Source organism: Castanea sativa, chromosome 7, assembly GCF_040712315.1.
Source record: "Castanea sativa cultivar Marrone di Chiusa Pesio chromosome 7, ASM4071231v1".
Taxonomy (NCBI): Eukaryota; Viridiplantae; Streptophyta; class Magnoliopsida; order Fagales; family Fagaceae; genus Castanea; species Castanea sativa.
The window spans coordinates 18622346-18631579 of NC_134019.1; the positions used below are offsets into that span (position 1 = coordinate 18622346).

Sequence of the window (9234 nt, forward strand, 5' to 3'; positions counted from 1 at the left end):
ATGGTTTAAAATATATATATATATATACACACACACACACATATATATAGTAAAAACCTTATATGGGAGACCATGCAGTTTTGTTATGTGACACTTTGTTAGAGTAATTTTTCATTTAGCTTTCACCTTACCTTCTTTACATATTTTGGATTATAATAAAATTATATTAATAGGATATTACTATTTTTACTAAGTGTTTAACCTATCACTATTATAATTCAATAAAATAAATGTGGCATCATAAATTTTGGATGACATTTCAATAAGCCAACTGTGGGGGGTCAAAAGACAACCACTATGAAGATAGTGACAATGAAGATGACTTACATAATTAATTTTTGAAAGGAAAAAGGTAAGAAATTCCACAATGGGAGACCTAAACAACAGATTGTAAGATAATAAGGAACAAAAAGGCTTTCATTGACGTAAGAATAGCTTTCCCGAGGTACAATGGATATGATTGAAACCTAAAACTCTTAGTCCTATTATGCTATTACAACTTTCTCTCTCTTGTTCTTCTCTAAGTCTTTTCTCTCAATTTTTTTGAATCCCCTCACCTATTGCACCTCCCTTCCTTTTATAGACATTTTCTCTTTCCCTCTCTCCCCAGCTAGCCTGTTCCCAACTGGATTTGGGGGATATTTGTCCTATCACTACTTTGTTTTGCCACTCTTTCAACATGAAATAGGACTTGTGGGGGTGTCTTCACTGTTCAGGCTAATCAATTAGCATTTAATGTGGAAGAGCTTAGGTGAAAACATCTTATTAATGCAGAGGTGACTGCTCCAATGGTTCTTATCTCTTCATGACTTTTCCCGAGATGAGTTTGATGGAAGGTGGCACCTTGGTCTAGAGGAGAACTGGTCACCCGTGGTTTCTTGTGTATTAGCTATAGGAAAGGCTATGCTTATTACCTTGATAGGTAACACCGATAATCAGCTTGGATCTCCACGAGATTCACCCCGAGGAGTTATCTTTTATCCCCCAGGCCTCTTTGTTTACATCCACATCTTTGGGCTGGACCCATCTTTTTAGAAATGATCTGTTGGGTCTCTGGCTCTCGGCCCGAGTTCATGCTTATCCCTCCACACCAACTAAACATTAACATGAAATTACAATTTTTTTTATGCTAACTCCAAGCCAATGAAGAAACAAAAATTATGGTTAAAAATTTCAACAAAAAAAAAAAGATTAAACAAACAATCAACTTACTACACCACTTTTTTTTAGAAGATATTAAACCTCTTCATGTTATTGCAACATTACTTCCTGCTATTATTTTAAAATATTTTGAACATTCTATATAAGCATTTCACAAAATAGCTTATAACATTATTTGCATATCGCGTGGGGCCATTGCGTAGCATTTGTTGTTGCTATGTTCTTGTTAAGCCACATCATCACCACGTCATTGACCACATAATTAGTCTTTTTCATATTTATTTTTCACCTTTAATTTTTTTACAATATTAAATATATAAATGTATTGGCTTTACAAATTCATTTTAGGTGGTTTTAACTTTACACATTCATCTACTTTAATTTTGATTTCATAATCTATATAATAAATCTATGGAAAATCAAATAAAAGTATTGTCTATATATATTCATCTTGGGCGGTTTTAACTTTACATATTATTTTGCCTTTTCATCTATCTTTATTTTGGCTCTTCTTATTTCCATCATCTTACTATAGATTTGTCACTCTCTTCCATTCTATGCATATTTTTCCCATACAAAAAATGTTATTTCTCTCTCTCTCTCTCTCTCAATATTTTTTTTTCTTTTTGATGGATTTTTTATTTTTTATTTTCTCTGTATCTCTACCTTAGATTGATAAGTATTTGTTTTTTAGAATTCAACTTTTTTAAAATTTTCTATAAAAAAATATTCACTGCCCATAGGAGGTTCTCCTACTAGAGATTATTTCCCTTATTGTCCTATTATTAACTAATTCATATGTGTTCCTTGATGCAAGTATTTTTTTTGTCATTTTATTTACAACACTAAATAATTTTAATGAATGGTGTTTAATATTGATTTGAATTGAGGAAAAATCATATTATAATATTTCATGTTTTGTGTTGTTGTCAAATTTTAATTTATATGGAAAACAATAAGATAATCTGGATAGACTGATGAAGAGTAGATAGTGTAGTTGAAGACAATGGTCTTTGTGCAGTTTCTTTAGTTTATATGGAAAACAATAAGATAATCTGGACAGGCTGATGAAGAGCAGTTAGTGTACTTGAAGACAATGGTCTTTGTGCAGTTTCTTTTCATTGTTTGTAAATATTGTGTTAAATATATTTGCAGCAAATTTTTATGTCTTTATTATATGAGATTCTTAGATGCTTAAGTAATTGTTTTAAGCATTTACGAATATTTTATATTGCCTTTCATCTTCTTTATTTCATTATTGTCTTCTTTGAGACTTTTTAGAAAACAAATTCTATTTTGTGTTTAAAATTATATATTCATCTATTCATTTTTCATATGTTGGATTAGATGTTAGATTAGATTATGACGACATTAACACAATACTTCTATTTTCAAACAAACTTCTTTACTTTTTCCCCTTTGGAATTGTGCTCTTGGTTTGTTTTTCAAGGAAAAAGAATTGCAATCTTTTATTTTTTGAATTGTAGTTTTGTTGATTTTTATTAAATTTTTAGATAAGTTTCTCGGTGTTTTGGATTGTATGGTAGAAAATTTCTGGTTTGAGAAAATATGTTTAAAACTAAAAGAAAATTTTCAGATTTTATATAATTTTTAATGATACACAAAATATTATAAATAAATTTTATTAAAAAATTAATATTTTCGCTAACTTACCTTTTGAATTCTTAAGAAAAATTGTCTTGTTTTGATTTGGTACAACAATAATATATATATCTATATATATATATATATATATATCTAAAAACTGAAGCGTAGTGTTTAATATTGCTTTGCCCTTATTGAGCCATATCAGCACCATATCATCAACCTATTTTCAATATTTTCTCTCATTTTTAATTATTTTTCTTCTTATTAATTTGTCATTTTACAATTACACATTCTCTAACATTTACTTATTTTTACCTTTTTATTTCCTCCACTACTATATACCTTAACCTTACAATTTCTCCATCCATTCATCTTCCTTTTATTTTGACTCTTCTTTTCCCCATTTTTGTTACTATGAGAAATTGTTATTTTCTATTCAATTTAATCCATATTTTGCTCACACAAAAATGTGAACTCTCTCTCTCTCTCTCTCTCTCTCTTTGTGTGTGTGTATATATTCTTTCTTTTAGTGGATGTTTAATTCTTTAAATTGATAAATTTGTATATTTAACTCTACTTTAGGTTGATATGATTTGGTTATATTTTAATTTTTAATTTTTGTTTGTTACATGTTATCCTATGAAATTATAGAACTATTTAATGTTATTTTATTACATAGCATGACTTGGATAATTTGATATTTACAACTATACATTTTCTTTTGAATATTCTTCTACTCATCTTCTTTTATATCATTTTGTTATTTGTCTCACATTCTCTTCTAAAAAAAGTGATTATTCTCTCTCTTTTTATTTCTTTCTTGCAACTCTATTTTAGATTGACTTTTTTTTTTTGGATGATACACTTTGGTGGTGTGTTTTTTGAGTTATTTATCACATGAGCACTCTTTATCCCTTTTATAGTTTTGGTTTGAGTTAATTTTAGATATTTTAGAAGTGAGATGATTATGTATTTGAATGTCTCTATAAATTATTTGAGTAATATCAATTGTAAATTTGTGATAAGGTTTGGTTATCACAGTAATCTTCTTAAGAGAATGAGAAATTCAAATAATTAATATTGGAACTTAAGAATTTTAGTTGTAGGAAAAAATAAAAACCATAACACACCATACAAAAGTTTGATTAATATAAATCACTTGAAAAAAGAACAGTATTTCTATCTTTTATCTCAAAAAAAATAATGAAATATTATCAGTCAAATGCATCTAATTATTACTATTTTTTTTATAAAAAAAACCTCAAAATAATAGAATGATATATTTGTAGAGATGAAGGTATCCAGTATTTTTTAGAGAATAAATCATACATTATACCACGTTACAAAATAGTTGTATATTCTCATGCATTGCCTAGGTCTGCAACTAGTCTATATATATATATATATATATATATATATATATATATATATATAAGAGTTGAAACGTAACATTTATTGCTATTACGCTCTAGTTGAGTCATATCAGCGTCTACGTTATTATCATTTTCTTTCCAATTTTCCCATAATTTTTTTTAACATTTACTCATTTTTTAAATATTTACACTTTCATCAACATTTCCCTATCCCTTGCCTTTTTATCTCCCCACTGTCTTCTACCTTAATATCACTTTTAATTTCCTCACTACCCTCGACCTTACTTTTTCATCTCCTCACTACCCTCTACCTTAATATCACTCTTCATCTTTCCCTTCATCTTCCTTTTTTTTTTTTTTTTTGTCATTTCTTATTCACACCCTCTTACTATAAATTTGTCATTCTCTCTTGCATTCTTTACATACTTTTCCCTCACAAAAAAATGTTCTCTCTCTCTCTCTCTCTCTCTCTCTCTCTCAATATTTTGGTGATTTTTATTTTTTTATTTTTCTTGCATCTCTGCTTTAAGTTGATAAATTGTTGTCTTCTTTAGAACTTTATATTGAGCTGATGTGATTTAGTTTTATGATTTAAGTTTTTTTTTTCTCTCTTTAATTGTTAATTTTATTACATGTGTTTTTCTTTAAATTCTTAGTTTGGGTTGCTTTGGATTCAACTATTTAGTTGTTCTATATATGTTATTTTTGTACAACATGACATTTGTTCTATGAAGTTCCTTTTAGACTTGATACGTTATCTTTTCATTTTTTTTTCTTTCCTCATGTGTAGTGATTGACTTCTAACAAAAACTATTCTATTTATATATTTATAAATCTATTTCTTCTTAATTCCAACAGTTTAAAGTTTGTATGGGCCATAAGGAACAAAGTGGTCCATAATGCATTCATGTTCTCCTCATATCGTGATAAATTTGAGTAATTGATAGTATTTTTGTTTAATTTACCACTACTACATATTTTTTCCTGAAAGCTACATACCATCAATCGTAACACCAAATAGATATTTCAAAGTTTATTTGTATGATTACATTGATGTGTGGTGGGTTGAAACATTGTTGAGCAATGATGTACATTAGATTGTATGTGTAGCCTCTTGACTTGCAAAGGGTAAGTACTGATTTGTGATTAGTTCTTGTTATTGGTATTCTTTAGAGCTATAATGGTTGATAGGTCTAATGAGGCTCCATTAATTTATGCGAGGCTTCAATCTCACCCAAATGACAAGAAATAAAACAAGACAATTCATGTTTAGTTTTCAAGTTTATTCTTTTTGTATAAAAAAAATGCTTAGCTTTTTGGTAACCACAAATTTGTTTTTTTAACTCAACATCATAAAGTAACTTTAATTTAGTTATATGGATAAGGTTTATTATTTTTCATGTTGCAAATATATATATATATATATATATATATATATATATATATATATTCAAGCTAACATCAATAACACTATTACAATTGACCATTTAAATTCAATCACATCTACCACCGCACACTTTTGGTGTGATGGTCACTCCACATGTATAAATGATTGTGGAGTGTGGGGGGCAAGGGCCAAGGTTCAAGTTTTCAGGAGGGAATTTCACACATATATACACTTAGATTAGGCTAGAGTAGAAATTCTATCTTGTATAAAAAAAAAAAAAAAATCATTCATATCCTCCATATCATTAAATTATTAATATTTTATCTCATTTTTTTAATTTTTAAAAATTAAACATATAATGTTTTAATTAAATATAGATAAATAAAAATTTCCTTATAAAAGTGTACTTATTATTTTTAACATTTACACTTTCTCCAACATTTCTCATTCCTTTCACATTTCATCTCCCCACTACCTTCTATCTTAATATAAATCTTCATCTTTCCCTTTATCTTCATTTATTTCGTTTCTTCTTCTTCTTATCCTCCTATTATAAATTTTTCATTATCTTTTCTATCCTATATTTCTATGCATAATTTTCTCTCACAAAAAAGGTTATTTCTCTCTCTCAATTTTTTGGTGAATTTTTATTTTTATTTTTCTTGCATCTCTGCTTTAGGTTATTATTATTATTTTTTTTTGTTTTTTTAAGAACTTTACGTTGAGTTGATGCAATTTAGTTTTGTGTTTTAAGTTTTTTTTTTTTTTTTTTTTGTTCTCTTTGATTGTTAAATGTTATCCTATTGCATTATAAAGAATATAATATTATTTTATTACATAGCATGATTTGGATAATTCTATCATATAAGATAAGTTACATAGACTATAGTAAAACAATAATATATATATATATATATATATATATATATATATATATATATATATATATATATTGATGAAATAACTCTAAAAAAAATTATCACATGCAACGCACGGATTTGCGACGAGTTATTAATAAAAGCGTAAACACATTCATTTTCATATCATAGAGAATAAGAAGCTAACTAATAAGCTACATGGTTAACATTAGGAGAAATACAATTAACGCTCCAGCCACAATTGAAGCTACATATAACTGTATGATTAAAAAAGAAATATTACTGTACCCATCCGATTTCCATATGAACACAAGGAAATTTGGTCTCACTGTCACTTAAGAGGTAACAAATCTTATGTACTTCCTTTTGTGCGGCTTTGGCAGTGCCAATCCGGACATAAAGCAACATATGACAGTAAGAACAAAACCTGTTGCAGCTCCAATTTTAAATGGTAGACCAATGATTGTCCTTTTTCTCTCCCTTATAGAAAGAACAGGAATTTGTTCAGACTGACAAGTACACTGTGCGTGACAAAGACCATTGTTTCCCTCAAAGCTTGCATTCGGAAAAGTATCGAACTGACTTCCTAAAGGAATTTCCCCACATAGCCGATTATAGGATATGTCGAAAGTTGACAGAAAGCTAAGATTTATTAGTGAATGGGGTATCCCCCCTGATAGTTTATTGTGAGACAAATCAAGTTTCTCCAAGTCTGTCATGCCAGATAAATTATTGGAATAGGGCCTGAAAGTTTATTCTCTTTCAGATTCAAAACATGGAGCCTTTTCAAATTCCCAAAATCTGGCCAGATTGGGCCTTGGAGAATGTTGTAACTCAGGTCTATAGTTGGTCGAAAACTTGAAATTTGCCTATAACTCAAGCCTGGTCCACCTTGTCGAGCAGTGTAAAGTTGAAAGCTTGAGACAGGCTCTTCTATTGTGACCTTCCCACTTATTAGGCTCTGAAGTTCAGTCAAACTCTTTGGAATTTCACCTTTGAGAGAGTTATTTGACAAATCCAAGTAAAAGAGAGAGTCGAACTTTCCAACCCATGATGGTATGTTTCCACCCAGATGATTCCAAGACAAATCCAAAAACTGTAAGTTGTGGCAACCACTCAACCATTGTGGGATTGGACCTCTGAGTTGACAATTGGCAAGAATTAGACTGTTGAGGTTTTTGAATTCCAGACTCACTTCATTTGGAATTTGTTCATCATGAAAGTTCCTGGTAAGGCCCAACATACTTAAATTCCTACAATGTTGTAGAATCCTAAGAGCTGATAATATATTACTAAGGCTAGTGTTTGACAGTGAAAGCTGTGTTAGAGACTTCAAATTCTTGAGGTTATTAGGGAGTTCACCGCCAAGGTTGTTGCGCCCAAGATTGAGTGCTTTCAATCCTCTGCAGGAGAAAAGACTATTAGGAATTGGACCGTGGAACAGATTCGAACCAAGACCTAAGGAGACAAGTTTTTCATTGCAGAACAGTTGAGGTTGATTGGACCACTTGGAGAGTTGTTGTCCAAATTTAACAGTTGAAGTGATGGGGAGTTTACTAAAGAAGTAGGCAAATGACCAGTGAATAAATTTGACCTGGCTGAGAATTGCTAAAGACCTGCTAGTCTCATAAAAATGTCTGGAAGAACTCCAAAGAACAAATTAGAGGAGATATCCAGTTTAACAAGGTTAGAGAGGTTACCTATTCCATTACTCAGCGACCCAGATAAGCTATTACCCTGAAGATTCAGTTCACTAAGATTTTGTAGCTGGAAGAGACTCTCAGGCAAACTCCCTGATAAACTATTTTCATCAAAAGAGAGATGTAGTAGGGAAGCACAATTTTCCAAACCTTTTGGAACTTCTCCATAAAATTGGTTATTAGAGAAATTAAGCACTTGAATTCTTGTAAATATTGTACACATACCTTTGTTGTTGATGGACCCAACAAAATCATTGTTGCTTATGTCTATGATCTCTATGTTTGGCAGACTAAACAACTCATCAGGAAGTGAACCCTAAAGGAAATTATGAGAGAAGTTCAGAGCTCTCAATTGATTCAAGCCTGCCAAGGATCCACAAATCTTCCCAACAAGTCTTTTGCTTCCAAGTTCTAAGCCAACTACCCTTTTGTCAAAACCAGTGGAATTATCACAGGTGACACCAGTCCAAGTGCAGCAACCAGGAGAGTCAGTGGTGTTCCACTCTGTAATTGTTGATTCTAAACAATTGGAGAAACCATTCAAGGCTCTCAAGTCATCTGGATTGCATGTCAGTGTCTCAGAATTCAGGTTGGGTAGTTCGAGACTTAGAGCCATCAAAACAAAGAACAAACGGATACGTCGGAAGAACATTTTAGGTGGATGCCAATTGCCAAAGAGATGAAATTAGAGAATGCAAAGTACTATACTAATAAGATATGTAATTACATTTGCAATTCTAGTAAGTGTTTTTTTTTTTTGGAATTATAGCAAGTGGGTTCGGACCTTGGTATTCGTTATCTTTTAATTTATCAAAGGATTGAGATCCTGTGCAATACTTAGGGTATTGCATGGTGTGCAATAGCACAAATCTCAACCCTTCATTTAATCTAATGACTCAAAAATTTGACACCTCACCAGTCCAAGTTGGCAATCCGTGTCTCACTTCTGTTTTCATTTCAGCTTCCCAAAATTTGAATTTCACCAAAAATCTCTCTTCTCTCTCTCACTTCAACCGGGTTCTCTCTCCCTCACTCTCCCTAACGCTCCACTCTCTCAACCTCCATGCTCTCTGCCCCTCCGTCAACCTGTCGTCTCCACTTCTAGCATGCCAAACTCAAACCCATCA

General features: G+C 30.7%; 1 pseudogene; it reads right to left on the reverse strand.

The window, feature by feature from the left end:
* Positions 1-6742: 6742 nt before the first annotated feature.
* LOC142642905 (phytosulfokine receptor 1-like) lies at positions 6743-8759 on the reverse strand (annotated as a pseudogene).
* Between the last annotated feature and the right edge of the window lie 475 nt (positions 8760-9234).